Source organism: Prionailurus bengalensis, chromosome B3, assembly GCF_016509475.1.
Source record: "Prionailurus bengalensis isolate Pbe53 chromosome B3, Fcat_Pben_1.1_paternal_pri, whole genome shotgun sequence".
Taxonomy (NCBI): Eukaryota; Metazoa; Chordata; class Mammalia; order Carnivora; family Felidae; genus Prionailurus; species Prionailurus bengalensis.
Window position 1 is genome coordinate 23,018,343 of NC_057355.1, and position 27,093 is coordinate 23,045,435.

Here is a 27,093-nt window from a genome sequence, read left to right on the forward strand (position 1 = left end):
TACACCTGCATCTTAAGGCTTAAAGTCAGCATCTGATATAGACATCACCACAAGCTATAGTGGCAGTTGGTCACACTTCACTAAAGCCAGTAACTGTGTTCATTGATTTAATGCGTAATTACTAGTTGGTAGATGAAGCTCTTCAGTTGATTAACAATCTGATAAAAGAAACCTAGTAATGATCCTTCACTTTACAAGTCCTTGCTGGTAGGACAATCTCTGTGACAGGTTGCATTGAATTATGTCTTCCTTGTAAATGGTGAGCCCACCAGCAAGGATTACTGATGGACAGCTGGTGAAGTTGGTTGTTTTTATATATTTTTATGTTCAAGACTTTGTTTTTTAAAAAAGAAACTGTAGGGGCTCCTGGGTGGCTCAGTTGATTAAGTGTCCAACTTCAGCTTAGGTCATGATCTCATGGTTCATGGGTTTGAGCCCTGCATCAGGCTCTGTGCTGATGGCTCAGAACCTGGAGCCTGCTTTGGATTCTGTGTCTCCCTCTCTCTCTGCCCCTCACCTGCTCGTGCTCTCTCTCTCTTGCAAAAATAAACATTGAAAAAAAATTTTAAAAAGAAACTGTAATCATTTTTAATCACAAAGAAAGAAAATGTATTTTTACTAAGTATACCAAAAGTCAAATTTAAGGGTTTTAAGGATAAGCATATATGAACAAGTGGAGATCTAATGAAATTGAAAGTGTGCACTTACTTCCCACAATACATGTGATGCTTCTGAGGCATTTACAAACCCAGGACAAAGATACAGTACATCTGTGCCAAGTATTTCTGCAATGCTTCTAACCTAATACAATTCCATGTCTTTTTTGTCTACAGTCTACAAGGCCTATAGTATAGTTTGTGTGTTTCCAGTATGTTTTTCCAAGCAATGAGCTGAAGAGTAGAATAAGACCATGAGGAAATCGTCAAGATTCTGATTCCTTGTAAATGTTGTTACATAATATATCTACTGGATCTTATAGCAAAGGCAAAGCAACAAATTCAGAATCATGTAGTGTAGTGTTGCTCTACTCACCTTGTTTCTCTATGGTCTTATGTAACATCATCTCTTGAAACAAACGTCTTATCTGTCAGTCTATTTGAACCTGGATCATCAATTTCAGCAAAGTTAACTGCTTTTCCTTTTGTCCCCCTTTTCCTTGAGTTCTACTGCAAGTGTAAAATGTCTGAATTAAGAAATTCTGACTATAGCTGTCTACCAGTTTTTCATCTCTTCCCCTCAAAATGGTTGAGAGACTGAGAAAAGACACAGGAAATGTATATAAGAAAGCAAGACATTTTTTGAAATATAACTGTTAAAATATTAATGCACTTTTGAAATTGAATTTATCACTACATTTAGGCAAATTTTATATTGTACAGAATGAGTATTTTATTTTTATATTAGTTGTTACTGTTGCTTTATCTTGTAGAAAGTTTAGTTAAGATAGTCCATGGTACAGTAGTCCCCCCCCCACCTGTGGGGGGATATGTTCCAACAACCCCAGCAGATGAAACCTCAGATAGTACAGAACCTTATAGATGGTATGTTTCCTACACTTAACTACCTATGATAAAGTTTAGTTTATAAATTAGGCACAGTAAGAGGTTAACAACAATAATTAATAATAAAATAGATAAATTATGACAATAGACTAAATAAAAGTTACACAAATATGATCTCAAAATATCTTACTGTAGTCTACTCACACTACTTCTGATGATGATATGAGATGATAAAATGCCCATGTGATGAAATAAAGTGAAGAAAATGACCTAGGCATTGTGATGTAGCATTAAGCTATTATGAACATTCTGACCATATATCAGAAGGAGGATCATCTGCTTCCGGACAGCAGGTGACTGGAGGTAACTGAAACCATGAAAAGTAATAACACAGATAAAGTAGATCTACTGTAAGGTACTGACTGCCTCATATTTCATTTTATTTGGCCAAGAGCGGTGTAGGGACTTGAAATGACACTATCACCCTAATGCATGTTCTAGATAACGGCTCTTAGAATCACAAGTAAATATAAGTTCCTGGTATGACTTTATCAAAAGCTCTTCTTTTAAGATTTTGTTTTGGAAATTTATTTATTTTGAGAGAGAGAGAGAGGGCTCAAGCAGGGAAGGGGCAAAAAGGGAGAGTCAAGCAGGCTCCACACTGTCAGCACAGATCCTGGTACGGGGCTTGATCCCATGAAAAATGGGATCATGACATAAACTGAAATCAAGAGTCAGATACTCAACCAACTGAGCTACCTAGGTACTCCAAAAGCCCATATGATCACTAGTGTACCCTGCCTTCCAGAGCTTTCCCCTTGTATGACCCATAGATAAGACCCCATCAAGGTTGCCAAAACCCCACTCTTTTGATTTGGATTTACCAATTTGGCCCTTGTCTGGGAACTCCAATGAACTTTACCCACAGACTCTAGTGAAGGTATGTTCCCCAGGTTCTAGGCCTCAGCCTACCTTGATCTTCCAAGGTCGTTTCTCCAGGTATGTTCTGTACCTCCTCCAAGTCCTCTGAGCAATAAAGTTTCTATTTTAATTTCTCTTGTAATCCGTTATTTAACAGATAACAGAATCACCCTCCATGTAGCACCCTGTGCTCCACTTAACAAATGTTCATTTGATAAAATCATAGCAATTGGCATCACCACATAGGATGGTAGAGTAGGCCTTCAGACACAAATCGCTGACTAACTGACTCTTCCACGTGGGAAGTCCTATTTGGGGGAGGTCCACTGTTTGCTGGCCTTTGTGTCACTTCACACTGCAACTTACTACCTATGCAGAGTGCTGTTGCATCTTCCCATCCTTAGATGCAAGTTCTGAAACAACCAGGGTCCTCCTGAGCCAGGCATGGAGCATTGCTCATCAGTCCTAGTTTTAGGTACTATAGATATATCTTCTGCTTGTTAATGCCCCAAATAAGGTAATTCCCCCACTGGGTGTTAGGTTTCAGGTATATTTCCTAACTCTAAGCACAGATCCAGCTGCTGACTGTCAGGTGAACTGGCTAAGATTTTTACAAGTTCTGCAGTGTTAATTAAGGCTCAGTACATGAGAGTAGCAACCTCAAACTCAAGGGTATGCTACCAGATGAGTGTTCTAGGGAGTGCCCTTGGAAGCATGAGAGACAGACTCTCCTCTAACCATGGTGTTTTCAGGTGGCACCAGGACCCTGAGTCTTAGCCAGTATGATTGGAACACCCTGGCTCAGGACGTCATGGCTCCTCACAAAGGCAAGTGCAGCCTGGGTCTTTAATCCTTCTGTATACTTTGCTGCTGTATTGCTGTATACTTTTCTGCTGTCTGCAAGTCATCCCTGGAACCTATGGGGTATTGTCAGTTTTAAACCTGGTGCATGGTGACATAAGGTCTAATGGCCCATATAAAAAGCCTGTGTACCTAGTGTTGAAACTACCTAAAGTTCTGGAAGAATTTTGCAAGTTTCTCATTAAATATAAAATAATTGTAGAATAAGACTGTATACAGCTCAGTGCTGTGGTATACCAACATTGCAAAGCACTGGTTTTATGCTTTGGGGGTCTCGGGTCCAGCCCCAATGATCCTGATACCACTGTATTACTGGTAGCTGACCATAACCCCAGTGAAATTGATTAGGACATCCCAAAGAAAGAAGTGAGCACCTAAATCTGACCAAGTGTGTCCACCACAGATCTTGTCAATAATAATTCTTAAGTTTAAATCTAGAATTGAAAACTGAAACTTGAAACTTTTGACATCTTGAGATTCAAAACATTTTAAAATAATTTGTAAAGCAGGAAGAAAGAAAAGGGACAGACTGGTAATTCAGAGTATTTAATACTTCTCTAAACTGCTAGTCACCACAGAAATGAGGCAACTAGGCAGAATTTCCACAGACCCCAAAATGCATAACATTTGTAAAGAGCTTTAGTGTCTAGGGTCTGCTATCAGGAGACATAGGCCTGGCCCCTAATTCATTTTAGATAAAGAAGTAAATGACCATTTGCTCTAAACTATATTCAACTATATTCAGCCTTTGGGCAGTATTGATATTGCTTGCCCTGAAGGAAGCCATCCCCACACACTAATCAAATGCAAATGCTCTTCTTTATTGTAACTATTGTTCTTGTGTGCAGTCTGGGTAATAGGGTTACTAGAAAAACCCCTTAGGTCTAGCACTGTCTCAGGAGATGTGCTAGAAGAAAATTACCCAGGTGCATTAGTGCATTGCAGGATGGCTGAGCACCAGGTGCTGGCAGACCCTGTTAGAGGAGATTGAACTATCATGACATTAGGCATGGATTCTGATCCAGAACTTGTGTCTCTCTATATTAAATGGTGCCAATGAAAATAATGCCTAAGTAACTCACTCCCTCTTCATACCATGCCTGAAATGATATCCCAAGCAGAATGGCCCTTCCAATGTAACCAAATGAGACCCATATAGCTGGCAGGTTTATGCTCTAATGTTCTTTCTGTAATTCTAATGGGAAAATCTCTGTTGTAAAGCTGCCGTTTACAAATTTACCTATAATTAGCTTACCAAAGAGCCCAGAATCTATATGCATTATGGATGAGTATCCACAAAGCTCCATCACAGACATTAGTTTTTTGCAAGATGCACCCCTGATGATCTGACAGAGCTCACTGAGATTGGCTGAACTAGCAGTAGAGCCCATACTTCTTGTTCCATCCAAAGCCATGCCTCTATCACAATTTAATACCTGCCAACCACTCCTAGTCTTCATGGGTCTACATCTGGGAAAGCTACTTTTTCCTGAGCTGTCCCATCCTCAAGCATACCAGCTACTCTGACATCATTGTTCCAGCACATGAATTCACCATTGGAGATGACCTCACCCCAGATGGAAATGACACAACCCAAGAGGAGGAAAAGGGAAACAATGCACCCCAACCTTGATGGACATCAGGAATTTCTTCTATGGTGACTGTTGACCTCAAGACCAAGTTGCCAAAACGCCTCTAGTTGAACGACCCTGAGGATTCTATAGGATCTATTGTTCCAAAACAGCTAAGTACTTGCCTCACAAATGTTTTCTCTGTCAAATGCTTGCAAAACTCTAAGTCCTCTGCTGATTGCCTGGCAACACTAAACATCATTTTACCTTATGGCAAGCCAAATAATGCATAGTTGACCTTTGAACAACACACGTTTGAACTACATGAGTCCACTTATACATGGATTTTTAAATAAGTATAATACTATAAATGTATTTTCTCTTATAATTTTAATAACTTTCTTTTCTCTAGCTTATTTTATTTTAAAAATATAGTATGGGAAGAGCCAAGATGGCAGAACAGCATGGAAGGTTTTTTTTTTTTTTTGTTTTCTTGTTTTCTTGTTTTTGCATCTTGAGTCTATGAAATACAACCAGATCAACACTAAACCATCCCGCATACCTAGAAAACTGATTTGAGGATTAACACAACAATCTGCACAACCTGAACCACAGAACTCAGCAGATATGTGGCACAGAGAGGTGAACTGAGGGAGAGAGAAGCCATGGAGGGCAGGGAGGTGTTTTTGCTTGTGGAGAGAGGACAGAGATGAGGAGGCTACAGGAAAAAAACTGCCCTCTCCCCCCCCCCAAAAAAAAGCAGCACAAAAGAAAGTGGAAAAGTGGAAATAGCTGTAGGTACTGAACTAAAAAGGGACAAAGGAGAGGGTTTAAATTCCGTTAAGACTCTATAAACAGGGCATATGCAAAGTCTGAAACTTCACAGCTTAATACGTGGTCGTGCTCTGGTAGGAAGGACAAATCCCCAGGAGCAGAGTGAGGTCCAGGCAGTCCTCAGGCCACACAGGGAGAGGCGGTTTCACTGCTGGGAAGACATTTGGTAAAGGCTGTGCAGCCACCCCACAGGCAAAGGTCCCAGCAGACCCCAGAGAATAACCATATTTGCTGGTGCTGGAACAAAGTCCTTAAGGGTGAAGCCTGATGCCAGATGTGTGTTATGATTTTCCATAATCCCTGAAACACTGCTATTACATGATTGCATGAACTTTTTCTGAGAAGGCTGGTACCCAGCCACAGGGCATTGGTAACAGCATGGTCCTGCGAACATTCCTGGGTGCAGTCAGCACCTGGCCACTGCTCAGTGAGAACATGCCCCAGAAGATCTGAGCAGATCAAAGTGGCCATCCCTAAGAAGTGAGGGGTTTGGAAACACAGCCACATCTGGGATAAAACTCAGGAGGAGGTGCAGTCTGGTAACCTGATGGTTTGGCCATGGACTGTAAAAGCAGGAAGTAAATGGAAGACAGAGAGAAAAATGGATGCGTGATTGCTGATAGGAGAGAAAAGAGTTCTGATACTAGAGGCTGGGTAGCTGGGGATGCCATTTTCACCCCTCCCGCACATGCACATACACACCTAAAAGCGCCATAAAAATCCACTGCAATAAACTAAGCAGCGCCATCTAGTGGACAATGGAGCCATTATACTAAGCCCCTCCCAACTGGGCCAGCCTTTGTTTTGAGGAACACTTCATGACTCTCCACCTACTTAGATTATGGACTACAAAGTGCTTCATTCTTTGACTTCTAGGGGAAAATGATCTAATTTCAACTGTATTTCAGCCTGTTTGCTTGTCCATCTATTCAATTTTCCTTTTTTTTTTCTTTTTCGTTTCTTTTCTTTTTCTTGAATACAGAAAGAGAAAAAAATATTTTTATTTTCAATTTTCAATAAAAATATTTTTCATTAATTTTTGCAATATTTTTTATTTTTTTGTAAATTTTTCAAAATGTATTTACTTCCATCATTTCCTTTAATTCTATTCCACTGTATCCAGTTTCCATTTTTTCAAATTTCACACTCCCCCCCCCCTTTTTTTCTCTATCTATCAAGCTCCTTTCAACAACCAGACCAAAACACACCTAGGATCTAAAATCGTTTATTTGATTTGTGTGTGTGTGTGTGTGTGTTTAATTTTTTAATTTTAATTTTCTTACCTCATTAATTCCTTTTCTTCCTTCAAAATGATGAAATTAAGGAATTCACCCCAAAAGAAAGAGGAGGAAGAAACGATAGCCAGGGACTTAATTAACACAGATACAACAAGAGGTCTGAACCAGAAATTAGTATCACAATAATAAGAATACTAGCTGGTGTTGAAAATAGATTAGAATCCCTTTCTGCAGGATAAAAGAAGTAAAAGCTAGTCAAGATGAAATTAAAAATTCTATAACCTAGCTGCAATCTCGAATAGGTGCCACAGCGGAAAGGATGGATGAGGCAGAACAGTGAATCAGTGATATAGAGGACAAACTTATGGAGAATAAAGAAGCAAAAAAAAAAAAAAAAGAGGATACTAAGGAAAAAGAGCACAATTTAAGAACTTCTCTAATTCTTAATTGTCTAGATTAACATTATTTGTTAATGAACAACAAATAATCATGTTGTTCATTAAAAAGGAACAAGATCAGGGGAGGAGCCAAGATGGCAGAACAGCATGGAAGTTCTTTGTGTGTCTCGCATCCAGGAAATACAGCCAGACCAACACTAAACCATCCTACACACGTAGAAAACTGATTGGAAGATTAACACAACAGTCTGCACAACCTGAACCACAGAATTCAGCAGATACAAGGCATGGAGAGCTGAACTTGGGGAGCAAGAAGCTGCAGAAGGTAGGGATCCCCTTTTGTGGGTGGAGAGAGGATGGAGACCGGGGCGGGGGGAGCATATGGGAAAAGCACCCCTTGCCAAAAACAGCTGGAGAGAAAATGGAAAATTGGAAACAGCCACAGGGACTAAACTAAAAAGGGAGAAAGGAGAAAGGAGATGGTTTAAATTCCATTAAGACTGTAAACAAGGGGAGAACAAAGGCTGCAACTCTGCAGCTGGATACCTGATGGTGCTTTGGTGGGAAAGGAACAGAGTGGAGTCCAAGAGGTTCTCAGGCCACACAGGGAAAATTGGTTCCACTGCTGGAAGGACATTTGGTAGAGACTGTTGAAGCCACCAGGTCCCAGCAGACCCTGGAAGGCAGCCACATTTGCTGGTGCTGGGGCAAGGTCATTGAGGGTGAAGCCTGGTGCCAGATGTGTGTTGCAATTTTCCATAATCCCTGAAACGCTGATGCTACCCTGTCTCAGGAACTTTTTGGGGGGTGGGCTGCCACCTGGCCACAGTCTCAGAGCACCGGCAACAGCAGAGTCCAGCGGGCCTTCCTGGGTGCAGCAGACATTCGGCCATTGCTCATTCAGCCATTGCTTGGTGAGACCCTCCCACAGAGGGGCAGAACCAGTTAAAGCCGCAGTCCTTCCAAAGTAAGGGCCAGGGAAAACAGCCGTATCTGACACAAAACTTGGGAGAGAGGTACTGTCTGGGGCCTGGTCACAGTGAAAAAGTGGGGAATGGACGAGAGCTGAAGACAGAGGACCTGTGGGCGATTGCTGATCCAGGAGAACAGATTGGGTGGCTGGGTAGCGCCATTTTCACCACTCCCGTGCATGTGCATGCCCTCAGACGAGCACTGCAACAATCCAGCCCAGTAGGCTAGCAAGGCCATCTTGTAGAGAGCAGAGCAGTTACACTCAGCCCTGCCCAACTGGGCCAACTTTGCTCTTCAAGAACACAAGCCTCACTGCCAGCTTAATTTATGAACTATAAAGAGCTACATGGACGGACCTCTATGGGAAAACAAAGCAATTTCAGTCCTACTTCTGTTAGCAGGTTCATCTATTCAATTTTTTTTTCTTTTTTTTTCTCTTTTTTCTTTTTCTCTTCTAAAATTCTTTTCTTTTTCAATACAGAAAGAGAAAAACCTCATTTTTATTTTCAGTTTTTATTAAATATATGTTTTTAATTTCTATTACTATATTTTTTATTTTTGTGTAAAGTTTTTCAAATTCTACTTCCAACATTTTATTTTAGTCTACTTCAGTGTACTCAACTTTTCAAATTTTCAAAAAATTTCCTTTTTTTTCTTTCTTTTTCTTTTTTCTTTCTCATTTATTTTTTTCTCTTGAATGCAGAAAGAGAAAAACTTCATTTTTACTTTAAATTTCTTTAAAAATATTTTATTTATTTTTATTACCATATGTTTTCCTTTTATGTAAAGTTTTTAAAATTCTATCTTACTCCCATCATTTTATTTTGTCTACTACAGTGTATTCACTTTTTCAAATTTAAAAACGATTTCCTTTTCTTTTCTTTTCTTTTCTTTTGTATCTTTTTTCTGTTTCTTTTCCTTTTTCTTAAATACAGAAAAAGAAAAAATCATATTTCATTTAATTTTTATTAAAAATATTTTTCTTTCATTTTTTTCTACTATATTCTCTACTTTTGTGTATATTTTTTCAAATTCTATTTTACCCACATCTCCTCATTTTAGTCTACTTTAGTGTATTTATTTTTTCAAATTCTCAAACGATTTTCTTTTTTTTCTCCTCCCCCCCTTTTTTTTCTATAATCTGTCAAACCACTTTCAACACCCAGAGAAAAACACACCTAGGATCTAACATCATCTATTGGATTTTTGTGTGTGTGTGTTTAAGTTTCAATTTTAATATTTTTTAATTTTAATTTTTTTGCATTTCAACGTCTCTACCTCATTAATTCCTTTTCTCCCTTCAAAATGACAAAATGAGGAAGTCACCCCAAAAGAAAGAGCACAAAGACTACAGCCAGGGATTTAAACAACACAAACACAAGCAAGATGTCTGAACCAGAATTTAGAATCATGATAATAAGAATACTACTTGGAGTTGAAAATAGATTAAAATCCCTTTCTGCAGAGATAAAAGAAGTAAAAATAGAATGAAATTAAAAATGCTATACTGAGCCACAATCATGGATGGATGCAGTGGCAGCAAGGATTGACGAAGCAGAACAGAGATTCAGCGATATAGAGGACAAACTTATACAGAATAATGAAGCAGAAAAAAAAAGAGGGAGATTAAGACAAAAGAGCACGATTTAAGAATTAGAGAAATCATGGACTCATTAAAAAGGAACATGAGAATCATAGGGGTCCCAGAGGAGGAAGAAAGAGAAATAGGGGTGGAAGGATTATGTGAGCAAATCATAGTGGAAAATTTTCCTAACCTGGGGAAAGACACAGACATCAAAATCCAGGAAGCACAGAGGACTCCCATTAGATTCAACAAAAACCGACTATCAACAAGAAATATCATAGTCAAATTCACAAAATACTCAGACAAGGAGAGAATCATGAAAGCAGCGAGGGAAAATAAGTCCCTAACCTACAAGGGAAGACATATCAGGTTTGCAGCAGACCTATCCACAGAAACTTGGCAGGCCAGAAAGGAGTGGTGGATAATATTTAGCGTGCTGAATCAGAAAAATATGCAGCCGAGAGAGGTCAGAAGATGGCGGCATAGGAGGATGCTGGGCTCACCGCGCGTCCTGCTGATCACTTAGATTCCACCTACACCTGCCTAAATAACCCAGAAAACTGCCAGAGGATTAGCAGAACGGAGTCTCCGGAGCCAAGCGCAGACGAGAGGCCCACGGAAGAGGGTAGGAAGGGCGGAGAGGCGGTGCTCGCTCCACAGACTGGCGGGAGGGAGCTGGGGGGGAGGGGCAGCCTGCCGGCCAAGCAGAGCCCCTGAGTTTGGCTGGCAAAAGCAGAGGGGCTGGACAGACTGTGTTCCCATAGCCACTGCGACTTAGCGTCTGGGAGGTCATAAGTTAACAGCTCTACTTGGAAAGCGGGAAGGCTGGAGGACAAAGGGAGGGAGAGCTGCTGAGCCCCCGGACAACAGAGCTCAGTTTGGTGGGGAACAAAGGCACACGCCAGCGCCATTTCCCTCACCCATCCCCCAGCCAAAATACCAAAGGGAACCAGTTCCTGCCAGGGAACTTGCTGGCTCTGCGCAAACACCCAACTCTGTGCTTCTGCGGAACCGCCCTCTGGCAGCAGATCTGACTCCCTCCCGATGCCACAGGGCCCCTCCTGAAGTGGATCACCTAAGGAGAAGTGAGCTAAGCCTTCCCCTCCTGCCCCCACGCACCTTGCCTACCCACCCTGGCTAATACGCCAGATCCCCAGCACCACAAACCTGGCAGTGTGGAAGTAGCCCTGATGGGACACGCCACCCCACAGTGAATCCCGCCCCTAGGAGAGGGGAAGAGAAGGCACACACCAGTCTGATTGTGGCCCCAGTGGTGGGCTGGAGGCAGACATTAGGTCGGACTGCGGCCCCGCCCACCAACTCCAGTTATACACCACAGCACAGGAGAAGTGCCCTGCAGGTCCTCACCACACCAGGCACTATCCAAAATGACCAAACAGAAGAATTCCCCTCAGAAGAATCTCCAGGAAATAACAACAGCTAATGAGCTGATCAAAAAGAATTTAAATAATATAACAGAAAGTGAATTTAGAATAATAGTCATAATATTAATCGCTGGGCTTGAAAACAGTATAGAGGACAGCAGAGAATCTCTTGCTACAGAGATCAAGGGACTAAGGAACAGTCACGAGGAGCTGAAAAACGCTTTAAACGAAATGCATAACAAAATGGAAACCACAACGTCTCAGATTGAAGAGGCAGAGGAGAGAATAGGTGAACTAGAAGATAAAGTTATGGAAAAAGAGGAAGCTGAGAAAAAGAGAGATAAAAAAATCCAGGAGTATGAGGGGAAAATTAGAGAACTAAGTGATACACTAAAAAGAAATAATATACGCATAATTGGTATCCCAGAGGAGGAAGAGAGAGGGAAAGGTGCTGAAGGGGTACCTGAAGAAATAATAGCTGGGAACTTCCCTGAACTGGGGAAGGGAAAAGGCATTGAAATCCAAGAGGCACAGAGAACTCCCTTCAGATGTAACTTGAATCGATCTTCTGCATGACATATCATAGTGAAACTGGCAAAATACAAGGATAAAGAGAAAATTCTGAAAGCAGCAAGGGGTAAACGTGCCCTCACATATAAAGGGAGACCTATAAGACTCTTGACTCATCTCTCTTTTGACACTTGGCAGGCCAGAAATGATTGGCACGATATTTTCAGTGTGCTAGACAGAAAAAATATGCAGCTGAGAATCCTTTATCCAGCAAGTCTGTCATTTAGAATAGAAGGAGAGATAAAGGTCTTCCCAAACAAACAAAAACTGAAGGAATTTGTCACCACTAACCCAGCCCTACAAGAGATCCTAAGGGGGATCCTGTGAGACAAAGTCCCAGAGACATCACTACAAGCATAAATCATACAGACAACACAATAACTCTAAACCCGTATCTTTCTATAATAACACTGAATGTAAATGGATTAAATGCACCAACCAAAAGACATAGGGTATCAGAATGGATAAAAAAACAAGACCCATCTATTTGCTGTCTACAAGAGACTCATTTTAGACCTGAGGACACCTTTAGATTGAGAGTGAGGGGATGGAGAACTATTTATCATGCGACTGGAAGCCAAAAGAAAGCTGGAGTAGCCATACTTATATCAGACAAACTAGACTTTAAATTCAAGGCTGTAACAAGAGATGAAGAAGGACATTATATAATAGTTACAGGGTCTATCCACCAGGAAGAGCTAATTATAAATGTCTATGTGCCGAATACCGGAGCCCCCAAATATATAAAACATTTACTCATAAACATAAGCAACCTTATTGATAAGAATGTGGTAATTGCAGGGGACTTTAACACTCCACTTAGAGAAATGGATAGATCATCTAGACACATGGTCATAAAGAAACAAGGGCCTTGAATGATACATTGGATCAGATGGACTTGACAGATATATTTAGAACTCTGCATCCCAAAGCAACAGAATATACTTTCTTCTCGAGTGCACATGGAACATTCTCCAAGATAGATCATATACTGGGTCACAAAACGGCCCTTCATAAGTTTACAAGAATTGAAATTATACCATGCATACTTTCAGACCACAATGCTATGAAGCTTGAAATCAACCACAGGAGAAAGTCTGGAAAATCACCAAAAGCATGGAGGTTAAAGAACACCCTACTAAAGAATGAGTGGGTCAACCAGACAATTAGAGAAGAAATTAAAAAATACATGGAAACAAACGAAAATGAAAATACAACAATCCAGACACTTTGGAATGCAGCGAAGGCAGTCCTGAGAGGAAAATACATCGCAATCCAGGCCTAACTCAAGAAGGAAGAAAAATCCCAAATACAAAATCTAACAGCACACCTAAAGGAACTAGAAGCATAACAGCGAAGGCAGCCTAAACCCAACAGAAGAAGAGAAATAATAAAGATCAGAGCCGAAATAAACAATATAGAATCTAAAAAAAAACTGTAGAGCAGATCAACGAAACCAAGAGTTGGTTTTTTGAAAAAATAAACAAAATTGACAAACCTCTAGCCAGGCTTCTCAAAAAGAAAAGGGAGATGACCCAAATACATAAAATCATGAATGAAAATGGGATTATTACAACCAATCCCTCAGAGATACAAACAATTATCAGGGAATACTATGAAAAACTATATGCCAACAAATTGGACAACCTGGAAGAAATGGACAAATTCCTAAACACCCACACTCTTCCAAAACTCAATCAGGAGGAAATAGAAAGCTTGAACAGACCCATAACCAGCGAAGAAATTGAATCGATTATCAAAAATCTCCCAACAAATAAGAGTCCAGGACCAGATGGCTTCCCAGGGGAGTTCTACCAGACGTTTAAAGCAGAGATAATACCTATCCTTCTCAAGCTATTCCAAGAAATAGAAAGGGAAGGAAAACTTCCAGACTCATCCTATGAAGCCAGTATTACTTTGATTCCTAAACCAGACAGAGACCCAGTAAAAAAAGAGAACTACAGGCCAAAATCCCTGATGAATATGGATGCAAAAATTCTCAATACGATACTAGCAAATCGAATTCAACAGCATATAAAAAGAATTATTCACCATGATCAAGTGGGATTCATTCCTGGGCTGCAGGGCTGGTTCAACATTCACAAATCAATCAATGTGATACATCACATTAATAAAAAAAAAGAGAAGAACCATATCATCCTGTCAATCGATGCAGAAAAGGCCTTTGACAAAATCCAGCACCCTTTCTTAATAAAAACCCTTGAGAAAGTCGGGATAGAAGGAACAGACTTAAACATCATCAAAGCCATTTATGAAAAGCCCACAGCTAACATCATCCTCAACGGGGAAAAACTGAGAGCTTTTTCCCTGAAATCAGGAACACGACAGGGATGCCCACTCTCACCGCTGTTGTTTAACATAGTGCTGGAAGTTCTAGCATCAGCAATCAGACAAAAAGGAAATCAAAGGCATCAAAATTGACAAAGATGAAGTCAAGCTTTCGCTTTTTGCAGATGACATATTATACATGGAAAATCCGATAGACTCCACCAAAAGTCTGCTAGAACTGATACAGGAATTCAGCAAAGTTGCAGGATACAAAATCAATGTACAGAAATCAGTTGCATTCTTATACATTAACAATAAAGCAACAGAAAGACAAATAAAGAAACTGATCCCATTCACAATTGCACCAAGAAGCATAAAATACCTAGGAATAAATCTAACCAAAAATGTAAAAGATCTGTATGCTGAAAACTATAGAAAGCTTATGAAGGTAATTGAAGAAGATATAAAAAATGGAAAGACATTCCCTGCTCATGGATTGGAAGAATAAATATTGTCAAAATGTCAATCCTACCCAAAGCTATCTACACATTCAATGCAATCCCAATCAAAATTTCACCAGCATTCTTCTCGAAACTAGAACAAGCAATCCTAAAATTCATATGGAACCACAAAAGGCCCCGAATAGCTAAAGTAATTTTGAAGCAGAAGACCAAAGCAGGAGACATCACAATCCCAGATTTTAGCCTCTACTACAAAGCTGTCATCATCAAGACAGCATGGTATTGGCACTAAAACAGACACATAGACCAATGGAATAGAATAGAAACCCCAGAACTAGACCCACAAACGTATGGCCAACTCATCTTTGACAAAGCAGGAAAGAACATCCAATGGAAAAAAGACAGTCTCTTTAACAAATGGTGCTGGGAGACCTGGACAGCAACATGCAGAAGGTTGAAACTAACCACTTTCTCACACCATTCACAAAAATAAAGTCAAAATGGATAAAGGACCTGAATTTGAGACAGGAAACCATCCAAACCCTAGAGGATAAAGCAGGAAAAGATCTCTCTGACCTCAGCCATAGCAATCTCTTACTTGACACATCTACAAAGGCAAGGCAATTAACAGAAAAAATTAATTACTGGGACCTTATGAAGATAAAAAGCTTCTGCGCAGCAAAGGAAACAACCAACAAAACTAAAAGGCAACCAACGGAATGGGAAAAGATATTTGCAAATGACATATCGGACAAAGGGCTAGTATCCAAAATCTGTAAAGAGCTCACCAAACTCCACACCCGAAAAACAAATAACCCAGTGAAGAAATGGGCAGAAAACATGAATAGACACTTCTCTAAAGAAGACATCCGGATGGCCAACAGGCACATGAAAAGATGTTCCACGTCGCTCCTTATCAGGGAAATACAAATCAAACCACACTCAGATATCACCTCACGCCAGTCAGAGTGGCCAAAATGAACAAATCAGGAGACTATAGATGCTGGAGAGGATGTGGAGAAACGGGAACCCTCTTGCACTGTTGGTGGGAATGCAAACTGGTGCAGCCGCTCTGGAAAGCAGTGTGGAGGTTCCTCAGAAAATTAAAAATAGACCTACCCTATGACCCAGCAATAGCACTGCTAGAAATTTACCCAAGGGATACAGGAATACTGATGCATAGGGCCACTTGTACCCCAATGTTCATAGCAGCACTCTCAACAATAGCCAAATTGTGGAAAGAGCCTAAATGTCCATCAACTGATGAATGGATAAAGAAATTGTGGTTTATATACACAATGGAATACTACATGGCAATGAGAAAGAATGAAATATGGCCTTTTGTAGCAACGTGGATGGAACTGGAGAGTGTGATGCTAAGTGAAATAAGCCATACAGAGAAAGACAGATACCATATGGTTTCACTCTTATGTGGTTCTTGAGAAACTTAATAGAAACCCATGGGGGAGGGGAAGGAAAAATAAAAGAGGTTAGAGTGGGAGAGAGCCAAACCATAAGAGACTGTTAAAACTCAGAACAAACTGAGGGTTGATGGGGGTGGGAGGGAGGTTAGGGTGGGTGATGGGTATTGAGGAGGGCACCTTTTGGGATGAGCACTGGGTGTTGTATGAAAACCAATTTGACAATAAATTTCATATATTGAAAAAAATAAAGAAAAATATGCAGCCAAGAATTCTTTATCCAGGAAGGCTGTCATTCAAAATAGAAGGAGAGAGAAAAAGTTTCCCAGACAAAGAAAAATTAAAGGAGTTTGTGACCACTAAACCAGCCCTGCTGGTTAAAACCAGCAATTTAAAACCAGAAATTTTAAGGGGGACTCTCTTAGGGGAGAAAAGATGAAAATATAGAGCAATAAAAGATTAGAAAGGACCAGAGAGCACCACCAGAAACTCCAACTCTACAAGCAACATAATGGCAATAAATTTATATCTTTCAGTACTCACTCTAAACGTAAATGGACTCAAAGATCCAATTAAGACATAGGTAACAGAATGGATAAGAAAACACGATCCATCTATATGCTGTTTACAAGAGACCCACTTTAGACCTAAAGACACCTACAGATTGAAAATAGGGGATGGAGAACCATCTATAATGCTAATGGTCAACAAAAGAAAGCCAGAGTAGCAATACTTATATCAGACAATCTAGACTTTAAAATAAAGACTGTATCAAGAGATGCAGAAGGGCGTTATATCATAATCAAGGGGTCTATAGACCAAGAAGACTTAAAAATTGTAAACATTTTTGCACCAAATATGAGAGCACCCAAATATATAAATCCATTAATCAAAAACTTAAACTCATTGACAGAAATACCATAATAGTAAGAGACTTCAACACCGAACTCACAGCAATTGATATATCATCTAATCAAAATATCAACACGGAAACAATGGCTTTAAGTGACACACTGGACCCGATGGATTAACGGACATTTTTAGAACATTTCACCCTAAAGCAGTAGAATATACATTCTTCTCCAGTGCACACGCAACATTCTCCAGAATAGACCATATACCGGGACACAAAATACCCTAAGTAAGTACAAAAAGATCGAGAACATACCATGCATATTTTCAGACCACAATGTTATGAAAGTCGAAATCAACCACAAAAAAAGATTTGGAAAGGTAAGAAATACTTGGAGACTGAAGAACATCCGACCAAAGAATGAATGGGCTAAAGAGGAAATTAAAAAGTATATGGAAGTCAATGAGAATGATGACACCACAACCCAAAACCTCTGGGACACAGCAAACACGGTCATAAGAGGAAAGTATATAGCAATCCAGGCTTTCCTAAAGAAGGAAGAAAGATCTCAGATACACAACCTAACCTTACGCCTTAAGTAGCTGAAGAAAGAACAGCAAATAAAACCCAAAACCAGCAGAAGACAGGAAATAATAAAGATTAGAGCAGAAATTAATGCTATCAAAACCAAAAAACACAGTAGAACATATCAATGAAACCAGAAGCTGGTTCTTTGAAAGAATTAACAAAACTGATAAACCACTAGCCAGTTTGATCAAGAAGAAAAAGGAAAGGACCCAAATAAGTAAAATCAAGAATGAAAGAGGAGAGATCACAACCAATGCAACAGAAATAAAAACAATCATAAGAGAATATCCTGAGCAAGTATATTCCAATAAAATAGGCAATATTAAAGAAATGGACAAATTCCTAGAAACATACACACTAGTAAACTGAAACAGGAAGAAATAGAAAATTTGAACATACACATAAACAGTTAGGAAATCAAGTTAGTAATAAAAATTCTGCCAAAAAACAAGAGTCCAGGGCCAGATGGCTTTCCAGAGGAATTCTACCAAACATTTAGGGTTAGAAGGGTTAAAACCTATTCTCTTGAAACTGTTCCAAAAAATAGAAATGGAAGGAAAACTTCCAAACTCTGTCTATGAAGCAAGCATTACCCTGATTCCAAAACCAGACAGAGACCCCACTAAAAAGGAGAACTATAGACCAATTTCCCTGATGAACATGGATGCAAAAATCCTCAACAAGATATTAGCCAACCGGATCCAACAATACATTAAAAATATTATTCACCACGATGAAGTGGGATTTATACCTGGGATGCAGAACTGGTTCCATATCCACAAAACAATTAACGTGATTCATCACATCAATAAAAGAAAGGACAAGAATCATATGATCCTCTCAATAGATATAGAGAAAGTATTTGACAAAATACAACATCCTTTCTTGATAAAAACCCTCAAAAAAGTAGGGATAGAAGGAGCATAACTCAAGATGATAAAAGCCATATATGAGCGACCCACCGCTAATATCATCCTTAATGGGGAAAAACTGAGAGCTTTCCCCCTAAGGTCAGGAACAAGACAGGGATGTCCACTCTCGCCACTGTTATTCAACATAGTATTGGCAGTCTTAGCCTCTGCAATCAGACAACACAAAGAAATAAAAGGCATCCAAATTGGCCAGGAGGAGGTCAAACTTTCACTCTTTGCAGATGACATGATTCTCTATATGGAAAACCCAAAAGATTCCTTGAAAAACCTGCTAGAACTGATTCATGAATTAATCAGGATATAAAATCAATGCATAGAAATCGGTTGCATTCCTATACACCAACAATGAAGCGACAGAAAGAGAAATCAAGGAATCAATCCCATTTACAATTGCACCAAAAACCATAAAATACCTAGGAATAAATCTAACCAAAGAGGTGAAAAATCTATACCCTGAAAACTATAGAAAGCTGATGAAAGAAATTGAAGATGACACAAAGAAATGGAAAAATATTCCATGCTCCTGGATAGGAAGAACACATATTAAAATGTCATTACTACCCAAAGCTATCTACATATTCAATGGGATCCCTATCAAAGTAACACCAGCATTCTTCACAGAGCTAGAACAAATAATCCTGAAATTTGTATGGAACCAGAAAAGATCCTGAATAGCCAAAGCGATCTTGAAAAAAACAAAAAAAACAAAAAACAAAAAACCTAAGTAGGAGGCATCACAATCCCAGACTTCAAGCTATACTACAAAGCTGTAATCATCAAGACAGTATGGTACTGGCACAAGAAAAGACACTCAGATCAATGGGATATAACAGAGAACCCAGAAATGGACCCACAAAAGTATGGCCAACTAATCTTTGACAAAGCAGGAAAGAATATTCAATGGAATTAAGACAGTCTTTTCAGCAAGTGGTGCTGGGAAAACTGGACAGAGACATGCAGAAGAATGAACCTGGACCACTTTCTTACAACATACACAAAAATAAACTCAAAATGGATGAAAGACCTCAATGTAAGACAGGAAGCCATCAAAATCCTCGAGGAGAAAGCAGGCAAAAACCTCTCTGATCTTGCCCGCAGCAACGTCTTACTCAACATGTCTCCAGAGGCAAGGGAAACAAAAGCAAAAATGAACTATTGGGACCTCATCAAAATAAAAAGCTTCTGCACAGCAAAGGAAACCATCAGTAAAACTAAAAGGTGACCGACATAATGGGAGAAGATATTTGCAAATGACATATCAGATAAAGGGTTAGTATCCAAAATCTATAAAGAACTTATTAAACTCAACACCCCCAAAAACAAATAATCCAGTGAAGAAATGGGCAAAAGACGTGAATAGACACTTGTCCAAAGAAGACATCCAGAGGGCCAACCAACACATGAAAAAATGCTCCACATCACTCATCATCAGGGAAATACAAATCAAAATCACAATGAAATACCAACTTACACCTGTCAGCATGGCTAACATTAACACCTCAGGCAACAACAGATGTTGGTGAGGATGCGGGGAAAGGGAACTCTTTTGCATTGTTGGTGGCAATGCAAGCTGGTGTAGCCACTCTGGAAAACAGTATGGAGGTTCCTCAAAAAACTAAAAATAGAACTACCCTATGACCCAGCAATTGCACTACTAGGCATTTATCCAAAGAATGAAGGTGCGTGTTTCAAAGGGACACATGCACCCCTATGTTTTTAGCAGTACTATCAACAATAGCCGAAGTATGGAAAGAGCCCAAATGTCCATCAATGGATGAATGGATAAAGAAAATGTGGTATACATATACAATGGAGTATTACTCAGCAATCAAAAATAATGAAATCTTGCCATTTGCAACTACGTGGATGGAACTGGAGGGTATTATGCTAAGTGAAATTAGTCAGTCAGAGAAAGACAAAAATAATATGACTTAACTCATATGAGGACTTTAAGAGACAAAACAGATGAACATAAGGGAAGGGAAACAAAAATAATATAAAAACAGAGAGGGGGACAAAAAAAGACTCATAAATATGGAAAACAAACTGAGGGTTGCTGGAGTGGTTGTGGTAGGGGAGATGAGCTAAATGGGTAAGGGATATTAAGGAATCTACTGAAACAATTGTTGCACTATATGCTAAGTAATTTGGATGTAAATTTTAAAAAATAAAAGATAAAGTTAAATCCCCCCCCCAAAAAAAAATTCCCCCCAAAAAATTAAACGACTTTGTGACCACTAAACCAGCCCTGCAAGAGATTTTAGAGGGACTCTATGAGGGGAGAAAAGACAAAAAAAAAATACCAAAAGCAGCAAAGACTACAAAGGACCAGAGAACATTACCAGAAACTCCACTCTACAGGCAACACAATAGCAATAAATTCATATCTTTCAATACTTACTCTAAACATCAATGGATTAATGCTCCAATCAAAATACATAGGGTAACAAAATGGAGAAGAAAACAACATCCATCTATATGCTGTTTACAAGAGATCCATTTTAGACCTAAGGACACCTTCAGATTGAAAATATGGAAATGGAAAACCATCCATCATACTAATGGTCGACAAAAGAAAGCCAAAGTAGCCATACGTATATCAGACAATCTAGACTTTAAAATAAAGGCTGCAAAAAGAGATGAATAAGGGCATTATATCATTGTTAAAGGGTCTATCCACCAAAAAGACTTAGCAATTATAAACATTTATGTCCCAAGCATGACAGAACCCAAATATATAAATCAATCACAAACATAAAGAAACTCATTGGTAATAATACCACAATGGTAGGGAACTTGAATACCCCACTTACAACAATGTACTGATCATCTAAACAGGAAATCAACAAGGTAACAATGGCTTTGAATGACACACTGGGCTAGATGGACATAACAGATATATTCAGACATATCATCCTAAAGCAGCAGAATATACATTCTTCTCCCAAGCACATGGAATGTTCTCCAGAATAGATCACATACTGGGACACAAATCAGCCCGCAACAATACAAAAAGATTAAGATCATACTCAACATAGTTTCAGACCAGAATGCTATGAAACTCCAAATCAACCACAAGAAAAAAATTTATAAAGATAACAAATATTGGAGACTAACGAGCATCCTGCTAAAGAATTAATGGGCTCACCAAGAAGTTCAAGAGGAAATTAAAAAGTACATGTAAGCCAATGAAAATGATAACACAACAGCCCAAAAACTCTGGGACACAACAAAGGGGGTCACAAAAGGGAAGTATATGGCAATCCAGGCGTTCCTAAAGAAAGAAGAAAGGTCTCAGATACACAACCTAACCTTACAGCTTAAAGAGCTGGAAAAGAACAGCAAATAAAATCCAAAACCAGCAGAAGACAGGAGATAATAAAGATTAGAGCAGAAATCAATGCTATCGAAACCAAAAAAACCAAACCAAACCAAACAAAACAAAAATAACAGTAGAACAGATCAAAGAAACCAGGAGCTGGTTCTTTGAAAGAGTTAACAAAATCGATAAGCCCCTAGCCAGTTTGATCAAAAATAAAAAGGAAAGTATCCAAATAAATAAAATCAATAATGAAAGAAGAGAGATCACAACCAACACAGCAGTAATACAAACAATAATAAGAGAATATTATCAGCAGTTATACGCCAATAAAAGGGTCAATCTGGAAGAAATGGACAAATTCCTAGAAACATATATACTGCCAGCACTGAAAAAGGAAGAAATAGAAAATTTGAACAGACCCATAACTGGTAAAGAAATCAAATTAGTAATCAAAAGTCTCTCAAAAAAACAAGAGTCCAGGGTCATATGGTTTTCCAGGGGAATTATTCCAAACATTTAAGGAAGAGTTAACACCTATTCTCTTGAAGCTGTTCAAAAAAAATAGAAATGGAAGGAAAACTTCCAAACTCATCCTATGAGGCCAGCATTACCTTGATTCCAAAACCAGACAAAGATCCCACTAAAAAGAACTATAGTCCAATTTCCCTGATGAACATGGATGCAAAAATCCTCAGCAAGATATCAGCCAACTGGTTCCAACAATACATCAAAAAAAAAAAAAATATATATATATATATATATATATATATATATATATATTCACCACGACCAAATGGGATTTATACCTGGGATGCAGGGCTGGTTCAACATCCACAAAACAATCAATGTTGTACATCACATCAATAAAAGAAAGGACGAGAAGCACAGAATCCTCTCCATAGATGCAGAGAAAACATTTGACAAAACACAGCAACCGTTCTTGTTAAAAACCCTCAAGAAAGTAGGGATAGAGGGATCATTCTTCAAGACCATGTAAGCTATATATGAAAGACCCACTGCTAATATCATCCTCAATGGGGAAAAACTGAGAGCTTTCCCCCTAAGGTCAGGAACAAGACAGGGATGTCCACTCTTGCCACTGTTATTCAACATAGTATTGGAAGTCTCAGTAATCAGGCAACACAAAGAACTATAAGGCATCCAAATCAGTCAGGAAGAGGTCAAATTTTACTCTGCAGATGATATGGTACTCTATATGGAAAACCCAAAAGATTACACCAAACAACTGCTAGAACTGATTCATAAATTCATAAAAGTTGCAGGGTATAAAATCAATGCACAGAAATTGGTTGCATTCCTATAAACCAATAATGAAGCAACAGAATGAGAAATCAAGGAACCGATCCCATTTACAATTGCACCAAAAACAATAAAATACCTAGGAATAAATCTAACCAAAGAGGTGAAAAATGTATACACTGAAAAATATAGAAGGCTTTTGAAAGAACTGGAATAAGTCACAAAGAAATGGAAAAACATTCCATGCTCTTAGATAGGAAGAGCAAATATGGTTAAAATGCCCATACTACCCAAAGCAATCTACATATTCAATGCAATACCTATCAAACTAACACCAGCATTCTTCACAGAGCCATATAAAACAATTCTAAAATTTGTATGGAATCACAAAAGACCATGAGTAGCCAAAGTGATGTTGAAAAAGAAAACCAAAGCAGGAGGGATCACAATCCCAGACTTATCCTCTACTACATAGCTGTAATTCTCAAGATAGTATGGTATTGGCACAAAAACAGACACATAGATGAATAGAATAAAATAGGGAACCCAGAACTAGACCCACAAGTGTATGGTCAACTAATCTTTGACAAAGAAGGAAAGAGTATCAATGGAAAACAGACAGTCTCTTTAGCAAATGGTGCTGGGAGAACTGGACAGCTACATGCAGAAGAATGAAACTGGAGCACTTTCTTACACTATACATCAAAATTAACTCAAAATGGATGAAAGACCTAAATGTGAGACAGGAAACCACAAAAACTATAGAGGAGAAAACAGGCAACAACATCTTTGACCTCACCAAGAAGTTAAAGAGCACACAGCAATTTCTTGCTCGGCAGGTTTCCAAAGGCAAGGGAATTAAAAGCAAAAATGAACTATTGGGACCTCATCAAGATAAAAAGCTTCTGCACTGTGGATTGCTAGATGTAAGAGTGACTGGTGCCACTCCCACTGCTACACCTTGCTTCTTGGACCCATGAAACTTGGCTGTGGTAAAAACAGCAACATACTGAATGTTGATTCAGAGTATATATGCCCTTTATTTATAACATTGCCTTAGTCTCACAAAGTACTGTCATCTATCTGGCACTGTAACTAAGTCTTAAAGAGGCCATTCCACTGTTCTGTCATGGCAACTGACTCAGGATGGTGGAAAACATGGTATGATTATGAATTTCATGAACATGGAATCATTGATACATTTCATTTCCTGTGACATGATGAGTTCCTTGATCAGAAGCAATGTTGTTGGAATAGCATAATGGTGAGCAAGGTATTCATTAAGTTTTCAGAAGGTAATTTTGGCAAAAGCATCACAAACAGGGAATGAAAATATGTATCTAGAGTATGTGTATATTTCAATAAGAATAAAACACTACCTTGGGGCACCTGGGTGGCTGAGATGGTTAAGCGTCTGACTCTTGATCTTGGATCAGGTCATAATCTTAGTTCATGAGATGCAACCCTGCATCAGGTTCTGTGCTTACAGCACAAACCTGCTTGGGATTCTCTCTCTCCCTCATCTCTACCCCTCCCCCACTCACACACAATATTTCTCTCAAAATAAATTTTTAAAAAACATTAAAAAATTAAAAAAAGAAAAGAATGAAACACTACCTCTGCTGTGATGGAGTCTAATGGAATCAAGTTGCCACCAGCTTGCTGGCTGAACACCCTGGGAAATGATGCCATATAAGAGAATCCGTGTTGGCCTCTATGGCTGGTAAATGGTCACTCAGCAGTAGCCATAAGCATATTGGCCTTTTTGAGCATAAATCCATGTTGTTGGGCCCATGATATCTTCCATCCCTGCCAACATGGCCACTGCATCCATGAGCCCATTGAGTGATGATGGGTGGCAGGGGAAAACATTGACTGCTATCCATAGAATGGGTCATCGTATCCACTATATTGTTAGAATCATCCTCCTCTGATAAGGGAACCCTTTGTTGAGCATTTACATGAGACTCAAATATTTTCACATTTTGCCCATTCAAAAAGATCTAACTGGTTCCAGCTGCTTCTTCTCCCCCCACTGCCATCAGTCACCAAGGATCATCTATCCCTTGGTGCAGACAAAAAAGCAAGTAGCAATTGGTCAGGAGAATAGCATCAAAGGAATTACAGACATTTTTTGAATATGACAGTGTTGAGCTGAATGCAAAATGAACTTTGTTATCTACCACCAAAGGCAGAAAGTGGAAAATGCCCTGCACTATATTGGCTGTCTGGTTTAACTTGCAACAAACAAAATTTTATGTCAAAGTCTGGTCATCATCAAGATACCTCAGAACATGGTTGTAGTCATTGTTCAAGATACCAGCCCTTGTGGTTGCAATATTAAAGGAGAACATGAGAGCTGGGATTTTGACACCAGTGCTGGGTTTTTTTGTGGGTGCCACTGAAGATCCTTGGAAAACTAATTGCAGAATGTACTTTTATGTAACTGAGGAACTTCTCCAAATCATAAATGCCATTTTCCAGTGGATATCCAAAGGATGTCTATTTTTGGACACTCCATGGGGAACTTTGTGCTTTGAAGAATCCTAGAAAGTACAAATCTCTGCCAACATTTGCTCCAATTTGCAACCCAGTGATCTTTTTGCCCTTGGGGTAAAAAAGCCTTTAGTGGATATTTGGGAACAGATCAAAGTAAATGGAAGGCTTATGATGCTACTCATCTTGTGAAGTCCTACCCGGGTTCTCAGCTGGACATACTAATTGATCAAAGAAAAGGTGATCAGTTCCTTTCTGATTGACTGTTACTAATTGATAAGTTCATAGCTGCCTGTACATAAAATAAATTCCTGTTGTTTTCAGATTATGAGAATTATGAACGTAGCTAAATATTTCATTGCAACCGTTATTACTGATCACATCAGACATCATGAAAAGTATCTGAATGTATTAAAAACTTCACATAAGAGAATTTCTCTAGGATTATAACATTGTCATAAACAGAATTACATGGAAAAGGGATTTCAGAACATCAGATTTCATAGTGCTAAAAATGCATAATTCCATAGTTGAAAGACTTTCTGAATAAATATATAAAACATGAAAAATAAAAAAAAGGTCAACCCACATACCTCTTTCTGAGACCTCCTTATCACCAATTTTCCAATAATGTTCTTTCCAGTCTCTGACCAACGAGCCAAACCAATGGCCACATCCTAGGAATCAGTATATTATCTCAAGTCTGGTAATTTTTTCTTCCACGCAGAGTGAACCATAATATATACTTATCAAAATTCTGCTCACTGGGAGGTTTTCTCTTCATCTTAGTCTTTGTAATTGCTGCAGCTATTTATTTTCACATGGCGTCTGCATAACATGCAAATTATCTGTGAACAGAGCCTGATCTGTGAACAGAGAGCTCTCTCTGTCAGCTGATTGTAGAGAACTGTCTGTGAGACCACAGGTACCGGCTAGAAGAGAGAAGGTAGTGTAACAGGAATGAGAATTATGGGCATTTGGGTCACTTCCACATGCAAATTACTTGTGCTCCTGGGCCTGCTTAAGCCTGATCTTAGGCAGACTCTCAATCAGTAGTGTCTATACCACTTCTGTTTGATGATGGAATGCATCTGTGGTTGGTGAATAAAACAATATCCGTTTCATGATGAACACATAACATGGTAATTTAGTATCCAACAGTTAGTATTTCATTCTCTACTAAGGCCCACTAGCAACTAAAAGTTGTTTCCCAGAAGGAGGGTAGTTATCAACAGAGGATGGCAGAACTTTTCTTGAAAACCCTGGGTGCTGTGATTCATCTGTAGGGACCTGCCAAAGTCATTTTTATCTGTCACTGACACATCAAATATCATTGGATCTGTGGTGTCATATAGTCCAAGTTTCCAGAGAAGCTTGTATGGCTGCTTGGATCTGTTGAGGAGCCTTCTCTTATTATGAGCGCCATTCAAACCTAGAAGTTTTGGGGGTAAGTTGTTAGATGGGCTAGAGTAACACATACAAATGACAAATATGTTGTCTCTAAAATTCAAGGATGCCCACTGGATGTTGTGTCTCAGCTTTGGTTGTAGCAGGGGCCAACGCAACAATTCACCCTTCATCCTGGAAGGGATAGCTTGACATGGTCCATACCACTGGACTTATAGGTAGAAGGC

The 27,093-nt window shown here is 39.1% G+C and overlaps 1 pseudogene; it reads left to right on the top strand.

Moving 5' to 3' along the window:
* LOC122467993 overlaps positions 1–25,909 on the top strand; it is a 40,836-nt pseudogene extending 14,927 nt beyond the window's left edge.
* Positions 25,910–27,093: the final 1,184 nt, after the last annotated feature.